This window comes from Megalopta genalis, chromosome 1, assembly GCF_051020955.1.
Source record: "Megalopta genalis isolate 19385.01 chromosome 1, iyMegGena1_principal, whole genome shotgun sequence".
Classification (NCBI taxonomy): domain Eukaryota; kingdom Metazoa; phylum Arthropoda; class Insecta; order Hymenoptera; family Halictidae; genus Megalopta; species Megalopta genalis.
This window is the reverse complement of record NC_135013.1, coordinates 660,775-674,917: the sequence shown is the minus strand read 5'-3', so window position 1 is coordinate 674,917 and position 14,143 is coordinate 660,775. Positions and strand designations below refer to the sequence as shown.

General features: G+C 42.6%; 1 protein-coding gene, 1 long non-coding RNA gene and 1 pseudogene across 3 annotated transcripts in view; 1 reads left to right on the top strand and 2 right to left on the bottom strand.

The window, feature by feature from the left end:
- The window catches only part of LOC143263852 (BUD13 homolog), a 51,622-nt gene that overhangs the window by 26,967 nt on the left and 10,512 nt on the right, over positions 1–14,143 (top strand).
- LOC117217734 (PAN2-PAN3 deadenylation complex subunit PAN3-like) lies at positions 6,117–9,228 on the bottom strand (annotated as a pseudogene). Its single transcript, XR_013037179.1, has 7 exons — positions 8,977–9,228; positions 8,542–8,904; positions 8,336–8,452; positions 7,827–8,066; positions 7,508–7,738; positions 7,065–7,421; positions 6,117–6,737 (listed from the first exon to the last, which is right to left on the bottom strand). The product of XR_013037179.1 is annotated as a PAN2-PAN3 deadenylation complex subunit PAN3-like (transcript).
- LOC143258737 (uncharacterized) lies at positions 9,420–10,665 on the bottom strand. Its single transcript, XR_013037182.1, has 2 exons — positions 10,033–10,665; positions 9,420–9,619 (listed from the first exon to the last, which is right to left on the bottom strand). It is a non-coding gene; the product is annotated as an uncharacterized LOC143258737 (long non-coding RNA).

Below are 14,143 nucleotides of genomic sequence, written 5' to 3'. Positions count from 1 at the left end.
CTTCGCCGCCGTTCTCGGCTAATAGCGACCGAGTACCGCGGCAGCGGAGCAGCGAAATAAATGTCGGGGTGGGGGGAATATAAGCGCAAAAGCGCCTTTTTGTCACGCGAGGACTATACGTTGTTCCGCGTACAGTAATGTCTCCCTTACTGACGCTCAGATTGTCCACTAAATTGGATAATTTGGGAAGAGGAGATACGATTGTTCGAGCCTTGCTGCTCGTTTTTTATGGTTATCGATTGTCAGCAACTATAAAAACGAGTCGCAAGATTCGAACAATCGCATCTCTTCTTCCCAGATTGTCCATTTCTGTACACAACCTGAGCGTCGGTAAGGGAGACATTACTGTATTACGATCGGAAGCAACGACGAATTCGATTATAATCGCATCGACTGTGATATTGATTGCTATCGTTCTCCCTTATCAAGGTCCGTACCGGCATCCGTGGTATTCGCGGGGAAACTGTTCGGTCGACGAGTTAAGATTCCAGCCTGGAGTCTTGGACCCCCATGGGGGGTGTGTAGACATCCTCGCGTAGGATAATAGATATTACTAGAAGAGCTCAATGAACGAAACACGCGCACAAACGAACGATCGTCCGTCTCGCGATTCTAAATGTAACAAGTTATCGGTCGCTGTATCGCCGTTTCTCCGGCTCGCGTATCTTTTCCATCGACTCGACGGCGAAAGCTAAATCTTTTGTTCGACGACCCTGTTTACCGCGTTATTATGTCGTTACACGGGCATCGATTATCGTCGAGACCGCGAAATATGTTCTTCGCTGGTGAAAAGCGGCCTGTTGCGGCCTACTGAGCTGTGTAATTAGTGGATTTGGGTCGAGGGATTCGATGGAACCTCTTGCTCGTTTCGCCTGCTGACCGTGCGTTTCCAAATCCACGCGTTAGGGCCCAAAGTAATCAGGTCTGTACCCCGAACTAAATTCGAGAATTTTAATACCTCGCATTGTTCGCTCGCTGGGACGTTCCAGTCTCTTCGTTCGCTTCTCTCGACCCGATACAGTAATGTCTCCCTAATCGACGCTCAGATTGTCCACGAAAATGGACAATTTGGGAAGAGGAGCCTTGCGAGATCGAGCCTTTGTTTTCATATAGTTACCGATTGTCAACGATTATAAAAACATGGTGCAAAGCACCGGAATAATCGTATCTCCTCTTCCCAAATTGTCCATTTTTCTGCACAATCCAAGCGTCAGTTAGGAAGACATTACTTTATCTCGAAACATTGATCATTAAACTACGCGCGAACCTACCAAGATCAAATTTTTAGGTATGTACACACACGTATGCGTATCGATTACGGTTGAAATCCGAAAAAATTGTTGAAACAGTGAGCGGAAAGAGTACTGGGAATGCTTGCAAAAAATTCATAACAAAGAAAGAGCGGTACACGATAATTCGATCCGAGGAGGGTAGTTTTATTCGAAATTAATTCGCGCAATGGAAATCGCGTTCGTCGCACCCTATAGAATTTTCCCACAGTCTCCGAGAACCGCTTCGAACCGAAATCAAATTCTATCCCTTCGAGTTAACCGATCGTTTAATAGTTCGAACAAGCATGCATCGAGACAGACGTATACATACAGTAAATTCTCCCTAATTCACGCTCGGATTGTACAAAAAAATGGACAATTCGGGAAGAGAAGATGCAATTAATCGAGCCTCGCGTCTTGTTTTCATAATTTATGACAATTGTTAACCATCAAAACGTGCCGCAAGGCTCGATCAATCGTATCTCCTCTTCCAAAATTGTCCATTTTTCTGCAGAATCTGAGCACCAATTAAGGAGACATCACCGTACAGTAATGTCTCTCTAATTGACGCTCCGATTGTCCACGAAAATGGACAATTTTTGGAGACATTACTGTATACGTGTAATACAAGACGCTGCTACCAATGAACGATACTAATCGTTCTCTCTCTGTTTAGCACCGAATAAAGAATAGAGAGCGAGCAATTTATCCGCGAGCGAAGGCTCGAACTCCGCGACGATTCGCGAGGTTGCTCTTTTCGCCTGCACCTCGAGTTCCGACGCTGGATAAATTTGCCATGCGCCGGAGCTACGTCGTCATTTTATATGTCGCAACAACAATTGGAACCGCGCGGATTTAGAAATCGTATACGCGTGCACGTGGAACGGTGATTATTCGAAAATAATCGTTGACTGCTCCAAGGACGATCAACGAACGAGTGTGCATATTTCGCGACTCGTGCTCGGAACGCTCGGAACGCGGTCCATCGAGGACCGCGTTGTCGGTGGAACCTGTGTCGAACGGCGTTACATCGCGCGCTTGATCGCCAATCTGGGTAACAATACCGTTCATTGAGAAATATTACAGCAATTGTATCTGAATACATCCGCGGGGAAAATATGATTCGATAGTTACCGAATGCGAACGGCGAGCGGTTCGCGAACGCTGCTGGGCAGGGCGTGCGGCCGAAACGGGATTTTATTGTAATGTCTATATAGTTTTAAGTATTTGTTAAATGCGTGCTTAGATTCTAGTTTTATTATATCTTGCGGTATGACCCTCGGAGGGTCGTACACTTCTACACTTTACACGTTCGAGCCGGAGACGACGCTGCCAGGGCAATAAATGCACAGGGTAAGGATAATCACTTGCATGTGTTTATCCTGTGCTCCTGGCAACTATAGAAAGAAAAACTACGCTGCCTAGTCAGTCGAACGACAGCTTTCGCAAGAGTAAATTGCATTTACTCGGTTGTCTTCTTATCCTATTCTTTCACATCTTCTACTCATCTTGTTTCTGTTAACTAAATAAAATACTATTTTGCTTTAAACGAGGGAACGCGGTGCTCCGCTTTCAGCGTCGTTTCGCGTCGCGTTGTTCCCCCATGGTCCCTGGTAGACTCGGTTCCCAAGTCACGGGTAGTCCGGGCGTCCGGCTCTCTACGGTGGAGACACGATTTTGAAAAAGAAATCCCCCGGTACACGGTACGGAAATTCCTGCGGGTTATCTCTCTCGAAGACTATAACGCGCTATAATATACCTCCCACGGGTACTGTATTACCAGGCCGTGGCCACGTAAATTCGCCGCGGCCCACATACATTACCCGACAACTTGTCCTCTCTCTCCGTATCCAGCGGACCGTATTAATCACCGTAACGCGGCGATTAAACTCCGACTCCCGAGTATGCAGGAATATCGATTCGAACGAATCGGATGCAAAACACGGTTGTACGACCACGAAAGGGGGCACGGTATATTGTTCACCCCGCCGCGAACACACCTTCAGCCATCCGTCGCACTGACAGAGACGTCTCTCTCTCTCTCTCTCTCTCTCTCTCTCTCTCTCTCTCTTTCTGTATCGAGTACTCCCCTACCTCCCACCCCATGGCCTTTTAACTCGTGCCGCGGCTATTCGCAGTGTCTCTCATCTTACAATTAAACGGCCGTCAAGAACCATCGATACGAACTGTGTCTCGCGTTTCCTTCTCGATTACGATCGAGCGGCTGGCGCCGAATTCGGATCAGCGTCTAAGGTTATAAATTCCTAAGTCGTGATCGATCGATATCGTGATATAGATATACTGTGCGCATTTTTCTTCGGCGAAATGCACGATCGAATCGGTCTGGAAGGTCGTAATTTCTAGCCGATTGATACTCGTTTCTACTCTTCCAAGAGTACGCGACGGTTAGTTCGCTGCTACTAGGTTATGTCGTCCTCTGCTCCGCCGCGCTCGCAGCATCGCGGTCGGGCCCGATTCCAGAGCACCTTCGAAAAATCCTCGAGCTGCGAAACAACGATGTGCCACGAGTTCGTACACAGGTATCCTAGCTTTCGTCTTTAATGAAAACCGTGTTTTTCGTTCGAAGATCGTTTCACCTTGGCCAGCAGAGATAACCGTTACAAAACATTCCACGAACGAAGCATCCGCCGGTGACAACAGCGGCGACGTCGACGGTTCGATTCGGTCCGTATATTCCCGCTAAGCGCTGTACTGGTAAACATTTTTTGCCGGGAATACCACAACTTTCCGAATGCGGTCGAGGGAGACAAGGGAGGAGACCCCCCCCCCCCCGACCAGATTAACGAGAGGTGGCCGTATACATGGTACGCCATATATTGCGCGGCCACGTTTCGCCGCTGGTGGTGGCAGCCTGTTTTTCTCGGAACGCGTAAAAGAAGCTGGACCTTCTTCCTCCGCGATGCTCTCGGGTCGTATACATTCGCCGGGCTCCTTAATTGCTAAGCTAGGCTAGAAGCGGTTTCTCGCTCGGGGGCCACGCGGACCGGTCTCTCTTTTCCGACGCAGACGAACCTCGTGGTTTCGTGCGCGACCTTCCGCGCCGCGCCGCGCCTGCGCGATCCTGTTCCACGATCGTGGGACGATCCGATGAAAAATCGCCTGCTCGCGCAAAGTTCGCTGCACCGCGAGGCGTTCGATCGTTTCTTCGCGACCGGCTGAACTGGATCTCGCGATCCTGTTACGGCTGCGCTCCGGGAATTTTCGATCGCGCGCGCGCGCGCGCGCGCACCGCGTCGCGTTTGTTTACGCTCGGGCCGTCGGTCGCCGGAGATTTTAGGAGAGACGACTGCTCGACGTTGCCACGAGATTGGTCGATTTACGAGATTTTCCGGAGGTACCGGCAGCGCAACGATCGAAAGGAGACCGCGAGAAGCGAAGCTGCGGAGAATATACTGTGTGCCATCGGGCTGCGCGAACATGTTATACGTGTAATTAGATATAACGTGGATCTCTTCGCGCACTTATGGAGCATACAAATTTTTCAAGTATTCGTAACATTCCAATCGATTTACGACGTACAAATTCATAAGAATTTAATCCGGAAATGGAGGGTTGCTGAGATTATTTGAAGCAACTTTCTCCTTAACGAAAACGCAAACCGCGGCTTCGCTTACGAGTTATCAACGAAAATCAGTGACCAATGAAAGGCGAGATCTGCTGGCGCGAGACGGCCCAGCCAATGAGCGCGGAGCTGGGCTCGCTTCTTATTGGTTGGCGTTCTTCGTTAATAACTCGTAAACGAAGCCGCGGTTTGCATTTTCGCTAAGGAAAAAGTTACTTCAAATAACCTAAGGAATCCACCATTTCCGGATTGCGAGACATTTTTGGGACATCCTGTACATTACTCTAGCGGCCGGTGTAATTGCTGTGCTTTGTCGTTAACTAAAATTGAAAATATCGTTCGTTTGACGTCTCTGGGTTAGCGGGTTGACGTCGAATAAAATGAAGACTTACACGCGATCATGGTACGCGTACACGGTTGATACGTGCACGCGGGAGTGATTGTCAGAAGTGACATAGCGCGGGGGAGTAAATCACGTCGGCATTAAGACAATTAGGCGGAGAACTGGACAGGCCGGGCAGCGGTCGGTCGACGTGTCTTCGACAGAAACAGATGTCTGATATGCCTTTTATTTCGACTCGACTCGACGCGACGCAACGGTCAGCCACACGCATATGTTAAACGCTTATTCGATAGAGCGTACGTAGGATAGATGCATGGGCGTCGATACGGAGAATTAAGAACGCGACGGATATCGTAACTCTGTATACGCACGATCCTGCAACCCGATACACCGAAGAGATCTTTATTGGACGGTGGATATTTGTTTACGATGAACAGAGATGTAGCACAGATCGCGATGAAAATTTGAGAAATCTTGGGCTTTTATTTGTTATTCGAACCGAATGTGAAATTACCGAGGAAATTAATCTTTTCGCGAACGTTTGACTTTTTACGGGTTCGACGTAAACGACGTCCGCTATCCGGTGTGATTACATTCGCGTAGTAAAATTATAACAACGACCAGAACATGTGCACGGGGTCGGGGAGAGTGCATGTGTGCGCGCAAGAGTCCGTGGTGTGTAGTCGTCGCAATTGTGCGAAGGAAATGAGATCAAGTTTGACTGATTGCGGACAGCGGTTGAAGAGAGGTGGAGAGGAACAGGGAATGCAGATAGGACAGTTCAAGAACCGAATCTACGGATCGGTAACTGGATACACTGGAACGAACTGAGCGCGAGATTTAATGAAAGAAGTACAATAGTTTGGAAGGAGGATTATTCTCTCGATGGTATTTCTGTTGAATAATAAAACAGCGTCGATTAAGATTGCTTTCAAAAATAAACATTTATTTCAAAATTAATGCTTACAGTTGTATCCTAAAATCTAAGATCTATTCTATACACGGACTGTGTTTAGGTGTTCTTAAGAGACCTCTTAAGACTTCATTGCATTATTAAGTTGTATAGACGTTCTGTTCTGTTTTCATTCTCTACTTTGTTTCCTTGCGTAGTACGCCAGCAGTAAAAATTCGGCCGGTTGATCTTCTTCAGATTTACAATTGTCACCGTGCACTCACACACACACGCGCACATATGTTGCAATCGAATGGCAGTTACCAGAATACATTCGGTCTGGTATCTCTCTCTCTCTCTCTCTCTCTCTCTCTCCAATGATTCGAATCTCGGACCACGTCTCTCACTGTTCTATGTCTCTTGATAAAGTTTAAAATGGTAGTACCGCTAACTGGTGATATCACATTTATGGTTCGGAGTATGTACTGTCTGGTCGGTTCGATGAGGAAGAAAAAATAACGCGACACAGACCTAGACAGTTTCCTTCGCAGATTGTACCAGTTCTCCAAACGAGGTTTCCAAGCATTGCCGTAACTCGGCGTAGCTTAGTATCAGTACACTTTGTCCATCTCGCGACGTCAAACATATCTAGAAACATAGACAAAGAGAGAAATATAGATAAATATCTAGAAATATAGAAATATGGATGATATATGTGTTTAGAAATTATCGAAAAAAGCTACTTTATAATAACGAATATAAACATGCATTTTAATGCAACGTCACCCGTTTAATAATATTCACGATTGATTTTTCTACACAATATTAGCTCCTTCGCGAAATAAATGCTGCAAGTATTATACACGATTGATTTTTCTACACAATATTAACTCCTTCGCGAAATAAATGCTGCAAGTAGTATATATATATATAGGAAGATTTTGTATGAGAAAGATAATTTTGAATGAAACATACTTTGTCCTGAGATCCTGAATCCAACTTATTTAAACAATGTACAACGTGTGCCATGTCCAGCCATGGCCTTCCATCGGCCACCAGCTGGTGGAACACGTAGTCCCTAAACAATTTGAGCATGTATCGGTCACCCGTTTCTGCGCCCATGTTGGTTCCATATTAAGCTCGGGTCTTTCGTTGATGGTGGCCAGTTTCACGATCAATTTGAATAACCGGCCGTTCTCGAGCTCTTTGGCAAGCTCATCTTCCATCTCGTCGGATTGTAGTAGAGCGGCGTCCAATTGCGTATAAAATCGGGCTCCGATCATTGGCATGAGATCCGTCACGCACCTTTGTGTTTGATTGGAAAGTAGATACCTGAAACGATTTTACATAAAAATTTAGCACGCGCGGCAAACAAATCAATTTGTTGATACGAAAAGACTATATTCTGTTATACAAACAATATGAGATTCCGTAAATCCGTGGAATAGGTACGTGCGACGAGTTCGAGGGAGGCTTACATGTTGTCAAGATGGACGGCAAGGAGGCTGCGACACGCTAAAGCCATCACCAATTTCCTTAGGGCAATTTTAGATCCTCTTGCTGGTAATGTGGAATTAGCGAGAGTGGTGTGGCAGCCTTCCCGTCGAATGTGACCACGTCCGGTATAGCGGCGCAGCTGTACGCCAAACCTGTGAGCAAGATTTCATCGGTTAGTGGTTGAACAGAGAGTAACGAGTCGATCTAAGGGCGGGATAACCACTTTATAGTTGTACAAACCAGCAGCGTGTATAACTCGAAGGGCGGCGGTCAGTTGAATTATGTAGCTCCAGATTACACTCTCTGGTAACATACTACTGTGTTGTTGTCTGAGGAATGTGTTCTTCGTGTGACTGTATGGCCGAGGCGCGTTTGGATCCGACGAGAATGGATCCGTGTACCTATTTAATTCGGTCGCCGAGAAATCCTTGTTCAGTAGTGTTTCGGAGCCAGGATGATAGTCGTAGACAAATACCATGGCTGAAATTACGAGAATTATATAAGATTATAAGAGAAATTATATTAAGAACGCGTAGCATGATTTTTAACCCTGCAACGGGGCACATTGGATTCTCGTAGACCTCGGCAAAATTTTCTATACGACGATTTTCGCTACTACAAAATAATTACGATCGACTTTTATAATTCTGAGTACATACACGACGATATCTGAACGCATTTTGGGAAAATGTTCCAGAATTTATAGAGAAGACAGTGTGCTTTTGCAGGATCGATGCATTAATACATACAATGATCGCCAAAGGCCTTGGTAGTGAAAACTTCTCTCAACTGTACCAAATTGCTATGCGATAATCGTTTCCACATATCTACCAGCACCATACACTCTGTGTTGGCAAGTCTGAAATCTAAGAAATAAAATGCTTACTTAAATATCGTTCGTCAGAGGCATTTCGTTCGATCGATCGATTTGTGCGAAAAAGCTGAGGAAACTTACCGTGTATGCGACGCAAACAGTATCTTGTACCACTTTTGATGCTCGTAGCTTTGTACGTTGAAGTTTGGTACCCAAGCATGGTTGAGGCAGGTTTATGAATCGGTTCTAGCGGACACAATTCATGGTAATTGTCTACCTCGTCTGGTGTCGGGGAACTGTGCAATGTCGGGTTAACGCATTCTTTTGAAGAATGTCCATTCGTAAGCTCTCACTGATAAAGAAACTAGGCGCTGCCTGAGGCGGCGGAGTCGACGGAGCTGACGAGCTATTGGACGATGGAGGTTTTGCTGGTTTCACAGGTTGCAGATGCGAGGGCGTGCCCGGATAGACGTATCCTATCTAACTTGTTCCTGCAGTTTCAATCTGCCGGAAGAAATTTCTCTTAGTTCGCCAAAGATTGGAACAAAAGGTGTATAAAATCGAAGCTCTCCTTACAGTTTCAGTTCCTTCCTTCGCTCCCACAGTATCGCTGGCAGCATTCCCAAGGTAAAAATAAGTCGTACCACCCACATTTTCTTGAGAATGATAAGAATTATTGAAAAGATTTGGAGAGCTGCTGCTGCTGTTATTAAGACACCTTCCTGGTACAAATTCTGGACTAGCAGTTACTTTTTTCTGCGAATCCAAAGTAAGGCCCGCCAAATGTTTTGTAAGCACGGGGATATTTAGAACTATTCCTTGACTGTGTCAATTCTATCGAACAAATAATGAGAATACTATAAACATACGTGTACACGATTCTTAAATATGGTAAGAAAACAGCAAAGTTTTAAAGCGGACAAATTTATGAATAGAAGCATGTCGTAGTTAGTCTTTCATATAAATATATATCGAAAGATGAAAATTTTTACTAAAGTTTGACTCTCGTCGAATAAATTGCAGAAGAACGTAAATTACCATGTACCCCCCTCCTTCGATCACTGCATTTAGCATGATCACACCAAATTCGTTCTTCTTCTCTGTTTATTTTTTCCTAGGTAGGAAACTCGATCTTATAAATTACGATTAACGATAGTCTCGAATCGCCGCTTTTTAGGTCTCTTATCCTAAGACGTACGACTCGATAAGTCACCGGAACCTGTAACATATGAAAACAGAAAATTATTCTAAATACATTATCGATATAATATAATCTAATATTATCGGGGTAAATTTTTCGAAACAAAATTCAAATAATTGTATATAATTATGCTACATCTAAATAATTAAATGAATATTATAATACTGTACTTAACATTTTCATGTAAAACAATAACTAAGAACATGGATAATGTTATATGTTATACAAATTATGAAGATGAACTATCGCGCCGTATCGGAAAAAAAGAAAAAAAAAAGAAAGTAAGTTTTTTCACATTGTTATATGTAATACAAAATATTTATATTTAAAAATCGTACAATAGTTTTATTATGCAATTTAGGAAAACTTAATAAACAATGACACAGACTCTATTTAGGTTACAGTTTTCTCTAATACATTGTTCAACTTACCAAATCCTTCCAAACTACTTTCTCAACATTTTCTTCATCAATTTCCTCTGTTGAACTAATTTTCTTGTCGAAACTACTTTTCTCTGTCAATTTACTTTCGTCCATGATTTAATCACTAACTTACTATCTTTTTAATTCACAAAGAATCTTGTCTGCACTCGTGTGCACGACATGAACCAATAGCATGGGTGGACGTAGCCTTGTTGCGGAGGATCGAGGCAAACGATGGAAGAAGATTTCAACCGTCCATGGCGATTCTGGCGCTTCTTTTGGAGAAAAACATGAAGCTCCGTCTGTAGAGCGCCAATTGATCGGTAGTGGCAAAACACTCAAACGTTTAACGGCGCCAAAATACCGATCGCCGCGATACACTCCCGATACACCACGGTGATTGCGCGAACCAACTGACAAAATAAGGGGAGATACGCGGCAATTAGAACGATGATTTTTGATAGCTGACTGGCCGTTGTGGCGGATTGCGTGGTGTTTCGTTCTCTTACGTTGGTTCTCTGAGAACAGGGATCGATGGCGCTTCGGTAATAAGGAGACACGTGGTTTCGCCTAACTTGTAGTGTGCTTTATTTCTCCTTATGTGTACGTCTATACGCGTGGGAGGCTGATCTTAGACTGAGGGAGAGACTAGTGGTTTAGGTAGCAACGTCTAGTAACTAAATTGTAGGTGGCGCTATGTGCCGCTTGTACGGGCGTACGCCACAACACCGTGTTACATGTTTCCATCTGGCGGACAAAGGAGAAAGCAGAACACGGAACCAATCTGATCTCGTATGTTTACGGAGTTATCCCTATGCTTCGACCTCGTACGTAGTGCGTTTCAATATTTAATTAAAATGTCGAAACTTCGAAGATGTAGAATTTCATTAATGAAAAACTAGATCGTGAACGATCCCAATTTCAGCATTGATGAAAGTAATGAAGGAAATATATATTCACAAACATGCAATAAAAGTGTAAAGTGTAATAGAAAACTACAATTAATCCGATGAATGTACCACAACACTGCTCGAATAAATTTCAATACGCGCCAACAACATGTGATGTGAAGTGATCATTTTCGGCGTACAAATTAACTTTTACACAGAATAACTGTAAAACGTTTCCTTATATTTTATTTTATATTATATATTATTTATTATTTTGTTTCCTGCATATTTTGCACATTTTTCGTGCATAAATGTCATATGCATTTTGCATTATTATTACAATAATAGATAATACGGTTAGAAATAATTCCTTATCGATACAACGAAGTATAAATATGTATCATGGAGTTATCTTCAAATAGTTCGTCTCATAATAAAATAGGATATCTACCGAAAACTGTACAAATACAGTAGAACTTTGATTGGCAAGTTTAATCCTGGAAACACGAATGTTCGGATAATAATGCGGTGATTTAATTAAAGTACTAGATTAAATCTTTTCCGATTTGTACAGTAATATGCGGATATTGATTGATCCAGATAATCAAGGTTCCCTGAGTGGAGCTATCTTTTTATTGCATCAAACTTTTTAATTGACGCAAATTATGGCCTTTCGATTCCTGCTTCGATAAATCAATTCAATAGTGTAGACCCGAGTAGCGGTTTTCTTTTACAGTAACGAATTAAGTGACAACAATATCTTTAATAGAAATACGATTCTACCAACTACTATTAATAGTGGATCTATTAGAAGAAATTCAGGGGGAAGTATGACATAAAACTGATATAGTGCTCGTCACGATAGTCTTCATAGACGCTATTAAAAGATAATGTTTATTAAAATAGAAATTCATTTCTCGTAACGTGATGTACACGTAATCTATGCTATGGCATCTACATTCTTAAAACAGATAAACGATACATATTTTAAGGGGTCATGCTCAATTAGAAGTTAAAGAAAAGGTTTTTTTTAGGGAATCTCTTTCTCAAAATTTTTACTACCATTTTCAGCTAATATTCATTTATTTGAAAAAGTAGACTTTTCATTACTAATGGTACTCTTTTTATTTAAAAATATGCAGAAATGTATAAATTAAAGCAGTTCTCCTGAGGGCTTTTCAAAAGAACATATTTCGTAGTAGACAACTTCACTCGGCCCGCAGTTGTCCGAAATCATATACGAAAAGTATTTCATTAATTGATAGTCTAAATTTGTCTTCGAACGAAGGATTTTTCGTAACATTGATTTTTGACAAGATGGCAGGTGTTCAAAATGAAAGTTTTCATTTTTAATGAAAAATGCCTAGTTCTGAGGCTATAAATTCAAAATACTCAACCGAGAAAAAGATCCTTCGTTCAAGGATAAGATTTGTATATGCACAAATGGCTGCAAAAGTTTCGTCCGAACTCCTACAATAGTTTTCGAGGCATTCCGTCCACTAATGTTGAAAATGCAGTTTCGAGAAAAATGCATTTAAGGTTTCAACTTATGTATATACTTAAATGTTTATTTTTTACTCGCATGGAATCATCAATTCCAGGCCCACATTGGTCACCTTCTGCTGAAGTACTAGCCTCCAAAACACTTATTTGTTGTTCACGGCGAAGCATTCTACCCTCGTGCGATGCTTCTTGGATGCGGCAGTTGGCATATGTTTCACAAAGCATAACAATTTTAAGTCCAAGTCCACGTGTATTGTCGGTTTGAAATTTTATTTCTCCATCACATACTTTACGCTCTTGACAACTGTTGAAATTGTCGCAAAAACTGTAAGAAAACTCATAATTCTATATTCCACAGAACTATCTGGCAGCACAGTAACGTCTTCCTGCAGTTTAATTTTTTTCGCTGATGTGCAGGCTCTCCTCTCACCACTCTTAGCGATTTTTGGATTAAAAATTTGTTTGCGATTTTTTGGTCTAATAAACTAAATTACATGCCAAATTGAAAATTTCCTAATCCTCAAAAATAGCCCTTACATTCGCCTGTATCGTAAACTTGATGAGTTCTTAAAGTCTCAGCTCTTAAATAATTAAGCGACTTTCACAAACAATCGTAACTAAAAAATTGATTTTTTTAAAGATTTCTGACTAAGCATGACCCCTTAATTTATTCATTCCTATACATGCAGCTGTTATGAGCCGAGGGCCAGCCATGGTCGGGGGTTTGATGCGCGATTTTGGAGGTTTTGGTAAGGATATTGTGTGGACTACTATTGTGTAGGTTGCCACTAGGAGGTTGGTTGGTAGAAATTAGAATTTCGGTGCCTCGTAACTTTACGTTACTACTAATACATTTTGCTTTATCGTCTACGAAAGTGTAAACAAATCATTTTCGAACTGCAACCAGCGGTAGCGGGAAATTCGAAATAGGGAAAGCAACCGTTGTGTGGAATCATGATTTGGACCAGGGTGTGCTTGCGATGCTACCATTGGACATTGCCATTGGCAGACAACCAATGATATTATTTGAACCATTGGCAGACAACCAATGATACTATTTGAACCATTGGCATCATGCAGTCCCATTTTGGAAATCCCCCCACCACAAACACGGCTCCGAGACCGATACTGGGCCATAAATTCGAGCTGCGAAGGGCCGCAGTTTCATTCAACGTTGAACTCCTGAAAGAGTAGAAACTCGTGGAAGAAATTCCAAGTACATACTAATATATTAACTATGTATGTGGCATTAGAATTTCAAAGTTTTGAAACGTTTGCGTACCACGAGCCACTTTCGCGCTCTTCAGATTTTGGGTTGAGAAAAGCCAGGGCATATACATGTAGTATATTTTTCGTTAAATATAAGTTAAAATATTAGTTATGTAATCGAAGGAGCGCGATCGCGCTCTTTGGCGTTTTTCGATCATGTTTTTTTAGAACCATCTGGTATGCAAACGATTCAATTGATTTTATTTCGAATTTATAACGCGATAAAATTTAGTATTGTGGAAATTTGTTCTAGTAATTGTGTAGCAATTTATTTTAATAATATTATTTTTTTTGCAGCCGCGGCGCCTGCAGCAGCGGCGAACACCGCCGCAGCATCGGCGGACACCTCCGCCGCAGAGTCCCTGGACTCATTATTAGCGCGGCAGCGAGAAATCGCTGCAGCGTATGAGTCAGGGAGGGCTGTAAGTATATGCAATATATGTGTAAGAAATAGAATG